Source organism: Felis catus, chromosome A2, assembly GCF_018350175.1.
Source record: "Felis catus isolate Fca126 chromosome A2, F.catus_Fca126_mat1.0, whole genome shotgun sequence".
Taxonomy (NCBI): Eukaryota; Metazoa; Chordata; class Mammalia; order Carnivora; family Felidae; genus Felis; species Felis catus.
The window spans coordinates 74,599,148-74,612,857 of NC_058369.1; the positions used below are offsets into that span (position 1 = coordinate 74,599,148).

The 13,710-nt window shown below is 35.9% G+C and overlaps 1 long non-coding RNA gene across 10 annotated transcripts in view; it reads left to right on the plus strand.

The window, feature by feature from the left end:
- LOC102899948 overlaps positions 1-13,710 on the plus strand; it is a 141,488-nt gene that overhangs the window by 7,021 nt on the left and 120,757 nt on the right. The gene's annotated exons all lie outside the window — the stretch shown is intronic.

The window sequence follows — 13,710 nt, forward strand, 5'->3', positions numbered from 1 at the left end:
GTTTTACTTTCAACATACTGATGCATACCCTGTATGTGTGTGTGTTTTGAAATGATCTGAGATACACATGTCCTATATATGTATGTATATATGTTGTGATATGATCTGAGTTTTAATAGTGATATTTAGCCCATAAACATTTATTCACTTAGGCCATGTAGTAAAGTCTAAGCCATATGGAAGAGAGCTTTATTTTCTCCTTTCATGAGAGGCAGAGTTGAGGGTAATGGGGTTCAGAGGATGAGGGAGCAACTCCTTGGAAACAATAGGATTGAGGAGATTCTATAGGCTGTCAAACAGCTTCTGATTTTAAGGAGAAGTGTCAGAGGAAGACAGGGTGGTGGTGGTAGCAGGGACCTCTGGCTTCAAGGGGTGTTCGCAAGAGGTAAAAGCAACTAGGTCTGACCTTTTTGGATCCAAGTAAACATCTCTGGGGTTTTTTAGGCACAGAAATACAGAAAAAGTTCAGCAGGGAAAGATTGGCAGTGATTCCAGTCAGGTTCGGTTATTTTATTTATTTATTTATTTATTTATTTATTAATTATTATTTTTTAAAAATTTTTTTTTAACGTTTATTTATTTTTGAGACAGAGAGAGACAGAGCATGAATGGAGGAGGGTCAGAGAGAGGGAGACACAGAATCTGAAACAGGCTCCAGGCTCTGAGCTGTCAGCACAGAGCCCGACGCGAGGCTCGAACTCACGGACCGTGAGATCGTGACCTGAGCTGAAGTCGGACGCTTAACCGACTGAGCCACCCAGGCGCCCCAGGTTCAGTTATTAATAATTGTTTTCTCCACGCTGTGTCACACATTTAATGCAATAATTACTGAGGCAATTAGCGTGGTAGGCACTGTGATAGGTACTGGGACAGAGACAAATGGGGTTCACCTTCTTGCCTTCGTCCCACCTTGGTCTTCTCTTCCTTACTTGTGGTTTCCTCTCTTTTTGGGAGGGGCCTAGCAGAGGCAGCATCCATGCTTCCAGTTTTCCATCAGATACGGCTACTGGGTGAGTGAGGCTGCATTGCCCTGTACCTAAGTGACATCTGGCCTGTGGGGGCCACATAGCCTATTAAGACCCCGGTCTCAGTGGGATCACATTCCCTAGGGGTGATCTCTTGAGCCAGTTCCCTGTGCGTACACCTGGGAGTGAACAATTATGTGAAGGCTCTGCCTCTGTTCAGTGGGTTTGCCTAGAGGATTCTCACTTTCTATCCCCTTTGATGTGAGTGGAAAGACTGCATTTGGAATGAATTAGAAACTGCTCCCCATAGGAAATACCAAAGATACTGCTAATACTCACTATTGCTTGCTTTTTCTTCCATTTCTGGTTACCCACAATACTACACTTCCTAAATTGTTGGCACACAGGTGGGAGCCAAACATAACTAGTAAGTGGCAATGATACTCTTCACCCCCCAACTTAAGCTGTGTAAGCTCCTGCCTGAGCTGCAGCTCTTTCTTCCCCTGATGCAGCAATCATTAGTGCTGATGGATCAAGGTGGTAGAGAGGGAGGGAGCTTCCCTAGAGAACTGTTGGACCTATAGTAGACTCTGTGTATAGGGGAAGTGAACTTTAATTTGTTAAACCGCTAAGATTTAGGGGTGAGTTTTATGCCATGATAATTATATTTCAATTAAAAAGATTAACAATGGGGAAGAATGAAACTAAAAAAAATAGATAACACTTCTAAGTAAAACAGGAGATTAAAGGTCAGTTTTGAAGACAGTCTTTTATTGCATACATTTCACTTAAAGAATAAAACACATCATCAGTGTTTGGAGAGCATGGTGTCTCCAATAATGGTATAACATTAGTGTTTATACCTTGCAACCAAGTTCAGCCATAAAGTTTATACTAAACAATATCATTTCCAGATGACTAGCAGAATGAAAATGGAGACGGAGAAAAGTTTTAAAAGTGTGTTAAGTCGAAGCATGTACAAATGTAAGATTACAAACTGCTTCATACAAGTTAGGACATCAAAAATATTTTGTGGAATGTCATTTAAAGTTATATTCACTTGTACAGTTATTTATTATATAATTAAAGTCCAGTTGGTTAAAAAAAAGTATGGGTTCTGGTGTTATGGTGCCTAGGGCCAGGAAGGATCAGCTCTTACACTGTTTAGCTATATGGCCTTGGACTTCACTTTCTTATGCTGTATTTTTCTCATCCATAAAATTGTAAAATGTGCCATTCTTAGATACCACTAAAAAACAAATGCTGTGATCCAAACCACAGTGAGATACCACAAAATACCCACTAGATGACTATGATAAAAAAGTAACTGGGAGCAGAGTCGGATGAGCGTCCGGTGACATCATGACCTGAACCAAAATCAAGAGTCAGATGTTTAATTGACTGAGCCACCCAGGTGCCCTCAGACTCTTAATTTAAGAGAACAAATGATGGTTACCAGAGGGGAGGGAATTGGGGGGATGGGTTAAATAGGTGATGGGGGTTTAAGGAATGCACATGTTGTGATGAGCACAGAGTGATGCATGGAATTGTTGAATCACTATATGGTACACCTCAAACTGATATAACACTGTATGTTAACTAACTGGAATTAAAATAAAAAAATATTTTAAAAAAATGGACCACTATAATTCAGGATGTTGACAGTAGTAGAGGTGGGGGCTGGCAGGAGCCATATTGGAAATCTCTGTACCTGCTGCTCAATTTTGGTGTGAACCTAAAACTACTCTAAAAATAAAATATTATTAAAAAAACCCGAGCAGCTTCTTACAAAAAGATTTAATTTTTAAGAGCATGGGAGGGGAGAGAAAAGAGGTGAAAACTTTTCCTTTTGATATGACCTTGTGCCTCAACTTTTGCTGGCCATTATGAAAACATGCAGTACAGAAGATTAGAACAAACACTTAACCAAAGAAGATATACAAATGAAAAGATGCTCAGCATCATTAGTCACTTGGGAAATGCAAATAAAAATCACAGTAAGACACCACCTTATTAGAATGGCTAATATTTACAACACTTAACATACAAAGTGCTGGTGAGACTGTGAAGGAACTGGAAGTCTTGAATGTTCCTGAATGATGTGAAGTGCTATAAAATTTTACAGCCACTTAGTGAAACAGTTTGGCAGCTTTAAAAAAACTATCACATAACCCAGGCATTTCACTCCTAGATGCTTATGCAATAGAAATTAAAGCATATGTCTACACAAACACTTATAGATGAATGGTAATAGCAGGTTTTTTTTTTTAAGTTTATTTATTTTGAGGGAGAGAGAGAGCATGTGTACAAGCAGGGGAGGGGCAGAGAGAAAGGGAGAGGGAGAATCTGAAGGAGCCTCTGCATTGTCAGCGCAGAGCCAGATGCAGGCTCCATTTCAGGAACACTAAGATCGTGACCTGAACCGGAGTTCGACATTGAATTGACTGAGCCACCAAGGTGCCCCAATAAGCTTTATTTCTTAGAGTAGTTTTAAGTTCACACCAAAATTGAGCAGAGGTACAGAAAATTCCTGTATAGCTCCTGCACCACCCTCCCCCCCCCCCCCCAGCACCTCCACTATCAACCTTCTGAGCTGTAGTCGTATGTTTGTTATAACTGATGAATCTACATGAATGCATTATCACCCAGAATCCATATTTTACTTTGGGGTTCACTCTTGGTGTTGCACATTATACGAATTTGGACAAATGTATGACGAGCATCCACTATGATAAAATAACATACAGGGTAGTTTCATACAATTTATCTGTGTTCTACCTGTTCATCCCTTCCTCTCTCTCTACTGGTCTGTTTACTATCTCTGTATGTTAGTCTTTTCCAGAATGTCATAAAATTGGAATCTATATATATAGCCTTTTCAGAGTGGCCTCTTTCACTTAGTTTCCTCCATGTCCTTTCATGGCTTTGTGGTTCATTTCTTTTGAGCACTGAATAATATTCCATTGCCTGGATGTACCAGGGTTTATTTACTCATTCACTTGCTGAAAGACATCTTGGTTGCTTCCAGTTTTTGACTATTATGAATAAAGCTGCTATAAACACCTGCATGCAGGTTTTGTGTGGAAATAGGTTTTTAATCATTTGGGCAAATCAAGGAGCATGATAGCCGGATCATATGGAAAGAGTATATTTAATTTCATGAGAAACCGTCAAACAGTCTTCCAAAGTGGCTGAATCATTTTGAATTCCCACCAGCAATGAATGAGAGTTGCTGTTGCTCCATATCCTTGCCAGCATTTGGTGTTGTCAGTGTTTTGGATTTTTGTCATTCTAATAGATGTACAGTGATTTCTCATTGTTGTTTCAACTTGCATTTCTTTGATGAAAATGTGGAACGTCTTTTTGCATGCTTATTTGCCATTTGTATATTTCTTCTTTGGTATGGTGTCTATTCAGGTCTTTGCCCATTTTAAAAATCAGGTAATATGTTTTCTTACTGTTGGGTTTAAGAGTTCTTTGTATATTTTGAATAACAGTCCTTTAACAGATGTGTCTTTTGCAAATATTCTCTCCCAGTCTGTGGCTTATCTTCTCATTGTCTTAATAGTATCTTTGTCAGAGTACAAGTTTTTTTTAATGTATAATTTTTTTATGTTTTAATTTTAATTCCAGTTAGTTAACATTCAGTGTTAGTTTCAGATATATAATACAGTGATTCAGCACTTCCATACTGCACCCTGTGCTCATCACAAGTGCACTCCTTAATCCCTGTCACCTATTTAACCCAACCCCTTACTCCCTCCCCTCTGGTAACTATCAATTTGTTCTCTATAATTAAGAGTCTTATTTTCCCCCTTTGCTTGTTTTGTTTTTCGAATTCCACATAGGAGTGAGATCATATGGTATTTGTCTTCCTCTGACTGACTCATTTCGCTTAGCATTATACTCTGTAACTCCATCCGTCTCGTTGCGAATGGCAAGATTTCATTCTTTTTTATGACCGAGTATATATATACTTCTTTAGTTCATCAATTGATGGACATTTGGGCTGCTTCCGTATCTTGGCTATTATAAATAATGCTGCAATGTACATAGGGGTGCATGAATTAGTGTTCTTTTATTCTTTGGGTAAATACCCAGTAGTGTGATTGCTGGATCATAAGGTAGTTCTATTTTTAACTTTTTGAGGAAACTCCATACTGTTTTCTAGAATGGCCGCACTAGTTTGCACCTCCACCAACAGTGCACAAGTGTTCCTTTTCCTCCACATCCTCACCAAGACGAGTGGTTGTTGATTTTAGCCATTCTGACAGGTGTGAGGTGGTATCTCATTGTAGTTTTGACTTGTATTTCCCTGATAATAAGTGATGTTGAGCATCTTTTCATGTGTCTGTTAGGTGTCTTCTTTGAAGAAATGTCTATGTCTTCTGCCCATTTTTAATTGGATTATTTGTTTTTTGGGTGTTGAGTTTTACAAGTTCTTCATATATTTTGGATACTAACCTTTTATCAGATATGTCATTAGCAAATATCTTCTCCCATTCTGTAGGTTGCCTTTTAGTTTTGTTGATTCTTTCCTTAACTATGCAGAAGCTTTTTATTTTGATGTAGTCCCAACAGTTTACTTTTGCTTTTGTTATCCTTGCCTCAGGAGACATATCTAGAATGAAATTGCTATGGCCAAGTCAGAGAAATTACTGCCTGTGGTCTCTTCAAGGATTTTTATGGTTTGAATTTTTTTTTGTGTAAGTAAGTGGTCCAGATTCATTCTTTTGCATGTCACTGTCCAGTTTTCCCAACATCGTTTGTTGAAGAGACTATCTTTTTTCCATTGGATATTGTTTCCTGCTTTGTTGAAGATTAATTGTCCATGTAACTGTGGGTTTATTTCTGGGTTTCCAATAATGCTCTGTTGATCTAACTGTCTATTTTTGTGCCAGTACCATACTGTTTTGATTACTGCAGCTTTAGAATTGAGATGCCTCCAGCTTTCCAAGATTGGTTTAGCTATTCAGGGTCCTTTGTGGTTCTATACAAACTTTAGGATTGTTTGTCCTAGTTCTGTGAAAAATGCTGTTGGCATTTTGATAGGGATAACATTAAATGTGTAGATTGCTTTGGGTAGTACAGACATTGTAACAATATTTATTCTTCCAATCCACGAGCATGGAATGTCTTTCCATTTCTTTGTGTCATCTTCGATTTCTTTCATCAGTGTTTTATATTTACAGTACAGGTCTTTTGTCTCTTTGGTTAGGTTTATTCTCAGGTAGCTTATTATTTTTGGTGTAATTGTAAATGAGATTATTTTCCTAATTTCTCTTTCATAGAGCAGAAGTTTTTAATTTTAATAAAATCTAGCTTGTCAACTATTTTGTTTATGGGATCATGCTTTTGTGTTATATCTAAGAAGTCATCACTGTTCCCAGGGTCATATAGTCTTTCCTGCATGTTGTCTTCTTATAGTTTTGCATTTTATATTTATGTCTGCAATGTATTTTAAGTTAATTTTAGTAAAGGGCCTAAGATTTGTTTTTAGATTCCTTTTTTTTCCCCATGTGGATGTCCAGTTGTTTCAGCACCATTTGTTGAAAAGACTATATTTTTTTTATTATATAGCTTTTGCTCCTTTGTCTAAGATCAGTTGACTGTATTTCTTTTTTTTTAAATGTTAATTTATTTTTGAGAGACAGAGAGAGACCAAGCACTAGCAGGGGAGGGGCAGAGAGAGAAGGGGACACAGAATCTGAAGCAGGCTCCAGGCTCTGAGCTGTCAGCACAGAGCCTGACATGGGGCTTGAACCCATGAACTGTGAGATCATGACATGAGCCAAAGTCAGATGCTTAACTGAGCCACCCAGGTGCCCTGACTATATTTCTATGGGTCTATTTTTGGGCTCTATATTTTGTTCCATTGACCTATTTGTCTATTCTTTTGCCAATACTACGCTGTCTTGATTACTGTACCTTTATGGTAAGTCTTTTTTTTTTTTTTGTGCAAAATTAAGGAAAACATTTAATAATAACTCTATTAAGAGGTCATTGAGTTGGAAAGTTTGATTTTAAGGAATAGTTACATGAATTATATGACAATTTTCCTTGTTTCTTCCTTTTTTGATTCAGATATTTGTTACATTTAATCCAAATTTATTAACTATCATTCACAATACTAATCAAATATATTATCGGATTGTAACTTTGAAACAGAATTTTCTTTTTTTCTATTTTCTTTTTCTTTTTCTTTTTCATCATGATAAATGTACTCTTTATTCCCCATCCCCTATTTCCTTCATCCCCCCACCCACTCTCCTCTGGTAATCATCAGTTTGTTCTCTGTAGTTAAAAGTCTTGTTTCTTGGTTTGTCTGTCTTTTTATTCCTTTGCTCATTTGTTTTGTTTCTTAAAGTCCACATATGAGTGAGATCATATAGTATTTGTCTTTCTCTGACTGACAGAGCATTATGCTCTCTAGCTCTATCTGTATTGTTGCAAATGGCAAGATTTCATTCCTTTTTATGGCTCAATAATATTTCATTATATGTATAATGAATACATATAATACATACATACATACATACATACATATATATAACATATACACATATGTTATATGTATATGTATATGTGTATCTATATATCTATATTTATCTATCTCACCTCTTTATCCATTCTTCTGTTGATGGACACTTGGGCTGCTTATGTCGTTTTGCTATTGTAAATAATGACTTAATAAACCTAGGGGTGCATGTACCCATTTGAATTTGTTTTTTTTTTTTTTTTTTTTTTTTTTTTGTATTTTGGGGGTAAATACCTAGTAGTGTGATTACTGGATCATAGGGTATTTCTATTTTTAACTTTTTGAGAAAGTTTTCCACAGTGGCTGCACCAATCTGTATTCCCACCCACAGAACTAGAGGGTTACTTTTCCTCCACATCCTTGCCAACCCTTGTTTTGTTTTGTTTTGTTAATTCTAGCTATTCTGATAGTGTGAGGTGATATCTCATTGTAGTTTTAATTTGCATATCCCTGATGATGAATGATGTTGAACATCTTTTCATGTGTCTGTTGGCTATATGTATGTCTTCTTTAGAGAAATGTCTATTCATGTCTTCTGCCCACTTGTAAAGGATTATTCATTTTGGGGAGGTTATTGAGTTGTATCAGTTCTTTATGTATTTTGGATACTAACCCTTCATGGGATATGCACATATAGGCTTTTGCAAATATCTTCTCCCATTCTGTAGGTTGCTTTTTAGCTTTATTGATTGTTTCCTTTGCTGTGCAGAAACTTTTTATTTTGATGTAGTTCCTATAACTTATTTTTGCTTTTGTTACTCTTGCCTCAGGAGACATATCCAGAAAAATGTTGGTATGGCCAACGTCAGAGAGGATACTGCTTACTGCCTATGCTATCTTCAAGCATTTTTATGGTTTCAGGTCAAATTTAGGTCTTTAACCCATTTTCAGTTTATTTTTGTGTATGGTATAAGAAAGTGGTCCAGTTTCATTCTTTGCATATGGCTGTCCAGTTTTCCCAACACCATTTGTTGAAGAGACTCTCTTTTTCCCATTGTATATTCATTCCTCCTTTGTCAAACTTAATGGACCATATAATTGTGGGTTTATTTCTGGGTTTTCTGTTCTATTCCATTGATCCATGTATCTACTTTTATGACAGTACCATCCTGTTTCAATTACTCATTTTAATTAATTCATAAATGGAATATCTCTCCATTTATTTTGTTCTTTGATATCTTTGATTAGAGTTTTGTAGTTTTCTTTGTATATTTCATATACATATTTTGTTAGATTTATACCTAAGCATTTCATTTTTTGGGTGTTAATGTAAATGGTAATTTACATTACCATAATTTGTATTTTAATTTACAATTGTTCATTGCTGGTATATAAGAAAGTGATTGACTTTTGTATATTAACCGTGTATTCTGCAACCGTGCTATAATTGCATAGTACTTCCAGGAGTATTTTTATTGATTCTCTTTGCTAATATTGTGCATTAGATTTCCAGAAATTATTTATCTTTTAACTGCAATTTTATACCCTTCGGCCAACATCTCCCTCCTCCCTTCCCCCCACTCACAACCCCTGGTAACCACCACTCTACTCTGTGTTTCTACAAGTTTAGAGTTTTTAGATTCCACATATAAATGATATCATACAGTATTTATCTTTCTCTGACTTATTTCACTTAGCATAATGCTCTTAAGTTTCACATATATAAATATACATATATATGTGAATATATATATGTATATTCATATCTTCTTTATTCATTCATCCATTGATGGATACTTAGGTTGTTTTCGTATCTTGGCTATTGTGTATAATACTACAGTAAACATGGGAATGTAGATATATATTTGATATCCTGCTTTCCTTTTATTTGTATATATACTTAGAGGTGGGATTGCAGATTCTTTTGTAGTTCTATTTTTAATTTTTTGAGGAATCTCTATGCTGTTTTCTACAGTGGCTGAACCAATTTTCTTTTTTTTTTTAATTTTTTTTAACGTTTATTTATTTTTGAGACAGAGAGAGACAGAGCATGAACAGGGGAGGGTCAGAGAGAGAGGGAGACACAGAATCTGAAACAGGCTCCAGGCTCTGAGTGGTCAGCACAGAGCCCGACGCGGGGCTCGACCTCACGGACCGCGAGATCATGACCTGAGCCGAAGTCAGACGCCTAACCGACTGAGCCACCCAGGCGCCCCAACCAATTTTCATTCTCACTGACAGTGCACAAGGGTTTCCTTCTCTCCACATCCTAGCCAACATTTGTTATCTCTTGCCTTTTTGATGATAACAATTCTAACAGGAATGAGATGATAACCTTATTATGGTTTTGGTTTGCATTTCTCTGATGGTTAGTGATGTTGAGTATCTTTTTATGTACATATTGGCCATCTGTATGTCATCTTTGGAAAAATGTCTATTCAGTTCCTCTGTCCATTTTTAAAGTCAGATTGTGTTTTTATTATAGAGTTGTATGCATTTTTTAACATATTCTGGATATTAACCCCTGTCAGATATATGGGTTGCAAGTATTTTCTCCTATTCCATAAATTGCCTTTTCATTTTGTTTGTTGTTTCTTTTCCAGTGTAGAAGCTTTTTAGTTGGATGTAGGCCTACTATTTGTTTTGCTTTTGTTGCTTGTGCTTTCAGTTTTATATCTAAAAAAATCATTGCCAAGGCCAGTGTAGAGATTTTCCCTCATGCTTTCCCCTAGGAGCTTCATAGTTTCAGGTCTTATGTTGCAGTATTTAATCCATTTTGAGTTAGTTTTTGTGAGTGGTGTGAGCTAGGGGTCCAATTTCATTTTTCTGCATGTGGTTATCTAGGTTTTCCAACACCATTTATTGAAAAAATTATTCTTTTTCTGTTCAGTGTTATTGGATCCCTTGTCAAATATTAGTTGACCATAGCTACAGGAGTTTATTTCTGGGCTCTCTATTCTCTTCCACTGGTCTATTTGTCTATTTTTATGCCGGTAACATACTATTTTGATTACTATAGTTTTGTAATATAGTTTGAAATCAAGAAGTGTAATGCCTCCAGCTTTGTTCTTTCTCATGATTGTTGACTATTTGAGGACTTTTGTAGTTCCGTGGAAATTTCAGGATTTTTAAAAATTTTTGTGAAAAGTGTCATTGGAATTTTGATAGTGGTTGCCTTGAACCTATGGATGGTTTTGGGTAGTATGGACATTTTAACAATATGAATTTCTGATCCATGAACATGGGATGTCTTTCTATTTGTTTGTCTTCAATTCCACATATCAAAATCTTATAGTTTTGACTGTACAGACCTTTAAATTTATTTATCTATAAATTTATTTATAATTTATTTAAATTTATTTTAAATTTATTTATAAATTTATTTATAAATAAATGAATTTAAACTTATTCCTAAGTATTTTATTGTTTTTGATGATATTATGAATGGGATTGTTTTCTTTATTTCTTTTTCAGGTATTTCATGGTGCATAGAAATGCAACTGATTTCTGTATGTTGATTTTATATCCTGCAACTTTACTTAATTCGTTAATTATTTCTAATAGTTTTTTTGTTGCATCTTTAGGATTTTCTCTATACAAGAATATATCATCTGCAAATAAAGACAGTTTTACTTCTTCCTTTACAATTTGAATGTCTTTAATTTCTTTATTTTGCCTGATTGTTGTAGCTCGGACTCCTAGTACTGTGTTGAAAAAGAGTGGTGATAGTGGGCACCCTTGTCTTTTTCTTGATCTTAGAGGAAAAGCTTTGTACTTTTCACTGTTGAGTATAATGTTGGCTGTGAGTTTGTTGTATACAGCCTTTATTGTGTTGAGTGTGTTCCTTCTATATCTAATTTGTGGAGGGTTTTTTTTTTATCATGAAAATTGTTGTATTTTGTCAAATGCTTTCTCTGCATCTACTGAGATGATTATATGATCTTTATTTTTCATTCTATTAATATAATGTGTCACATTTACTGATTTGCATATGATCATCCATCCTTGCATCCAGAGATAAATCTCACTTGATCATGGTCTATAATCTTTTTAGTGTGCTGTTGAATTCAGTTTTGTTAATATTTTTTGAGAGTTTTTGCATATATATTCATCAAAGATATTGGTCAACAATTTTCTTTTCTCATAGCGTCCTTATCTGGCTTTGGTATTAGGATAATGCTGACTTTGTAAAATGATCTGGAGAGAGATACCCCTTCTCCAATTTTTTGGGAAAAGGATTTTTTTGAAAAGGATTGGTATTAATTCTTCTTTAACCGTTTGGTAGAATTTGCCCGTGAAACCACTGGGTCCTGTACTTTTCTGTGTTGGGAGGTTTTTGATTACTGATTCAATGTCCTTACTCATTAATTGTTTAGATTTTTCATTTCTTCATGATTCAGTCTTTTAAAAAATGTTTATTTACTTATTTTTGAGAGAGAGAGATAGAGCGAGCCAGAGAGAAGCAGAGAGAGAGAGAGGGAGACAGAGAATCCCAAGCAGGTTCTACACTGTAGACACAGGTCTCGAACCCATGAACAGTGAGATCATGACCTGAGCTGAAATCAAGAGTTGGATGCTTAACTGACTGAGCCACCCAGGCACCTCTCTTCATGATTCAGTCTTGATTAAGTGTGTATTTGTAGGAACTTACCCATTTATTAGATTTATTGGCATATAATTGTTCATAGTAGTCTTTTATGATCCTATGTATTTCTGTGGCATCAGTTGCACATCTCTTCCATTTCCAGTTTTATTTGTTCAAGTATTGTCTCTTTTTTTCTTAGTCTAGCTAAAGTTTTGTCAATTTTGTTTATCCTTTCCAAAAAAAAACCCCATCTCTTAGTTTTGTTGATCTCTTCTATTTTTCTAATCTCTAAGCAGAGAGTTTCTGCTCTGATTTTTGTTATTTCCTTCCTTCTGCTAACTGTGGGCTTAGGTTTTTCCTTTTCTAGCTCCTTGAGTGTAAAGTTGGGTTGCTTATTTGAGATCTTTCTTTTTTTAATATATGCATTTATTGCTCTAGACTTCCTTCTAAGAACTGCTTTTGCAGTATCTCATAGGTTTTGGTATATTGTGTTTTCATTTTCATTAGTTTAGAAATATGTTTTAATTTCCTTTTTGATTTCTTCTTTGACCCACTGGTCGTTCAGGAGTATGTTGTTTAGTTTCCATTTGTGTGTAAATCTACTTGTTTCTCATAACCTTGATAGCCCTGTGGAGTACTGGCTAGAAATCAAGTAGAATGTCCCCAATACAAGTTTGCTTAATGTTTTTCTCTTAATTAGATTACAGTTAGGTGTTTTTGTTTTTGTTTTTGAAAGAGTACCACAGGGGTGAAATGCCTTTTTTATCACATCATATCAGGGCATAAATGATATCCATATGACATTATTGGTGATGTTAACCTTTGGCATATGGTTAAGGTAGTGTTTTCCAGGTTTCTCCATGGTAAAAATATTATTTATTACCTGTATTCACCATTAACATGTAAGATCTATGAGAATAGAAATGCTATGTGGTTTATTTACTGCTGTATCCCCAGTGACTAGAAAAGTACATGGTCTTAGGGACTCAACGAATCTTTGTTGAATCAATAAATGGAAGCATGGATTATATGACCCTTAGCTTCCCATTCTACTCAACTCCTTTTAAAAAATTGTTTTGACCATATTTCTGACTAGAGAGTCTTCTGTTTTGCTAACAGCAATTATATTAGGACATTAAAAATTTTTTTTCAACGTTTATTTATTTTTGGGACAGAGAGAGACAGAGCATGAACGGGGGAGGGGCAGAGAGAGAGGGAGACACAGAATCGGAAACAGGCTCCAGGCTCTGAGCCATCAGCCCAGAGCCCGACGCGGGGCTCGAACTCACGGACCGCGAGATCGTGACCTGGCTGAAGTCGGACGCTTAACCGACTGCGCCACCCAGGCGCCCCTAGGACATTTAGTCTATATGCATGAAATGTAGTACAGTGCATGCCACCAGTTACCCAAAATATTTGGGCATTAGTATATATTGGTTGACAGGTGGCTTACTACAGGTGGCTTACTTATATTTAATTTTGGCTTGAAAAGCCAGGGCAAGATTATCTAGGCCAACTTTGTCCAGGTTGGGATTTAGCACATTGCATTTGAATGAGCTTAGGTTTTGGTAAGACCTAGATTTTTCAAATCTTATTTCTGCCACTTCTTAGCATTGTGTTTCTGGGCAAGTTATATAGCTTCTTTGAATTTTCTCATCTCTGATATGGGAATAATTGTTCTT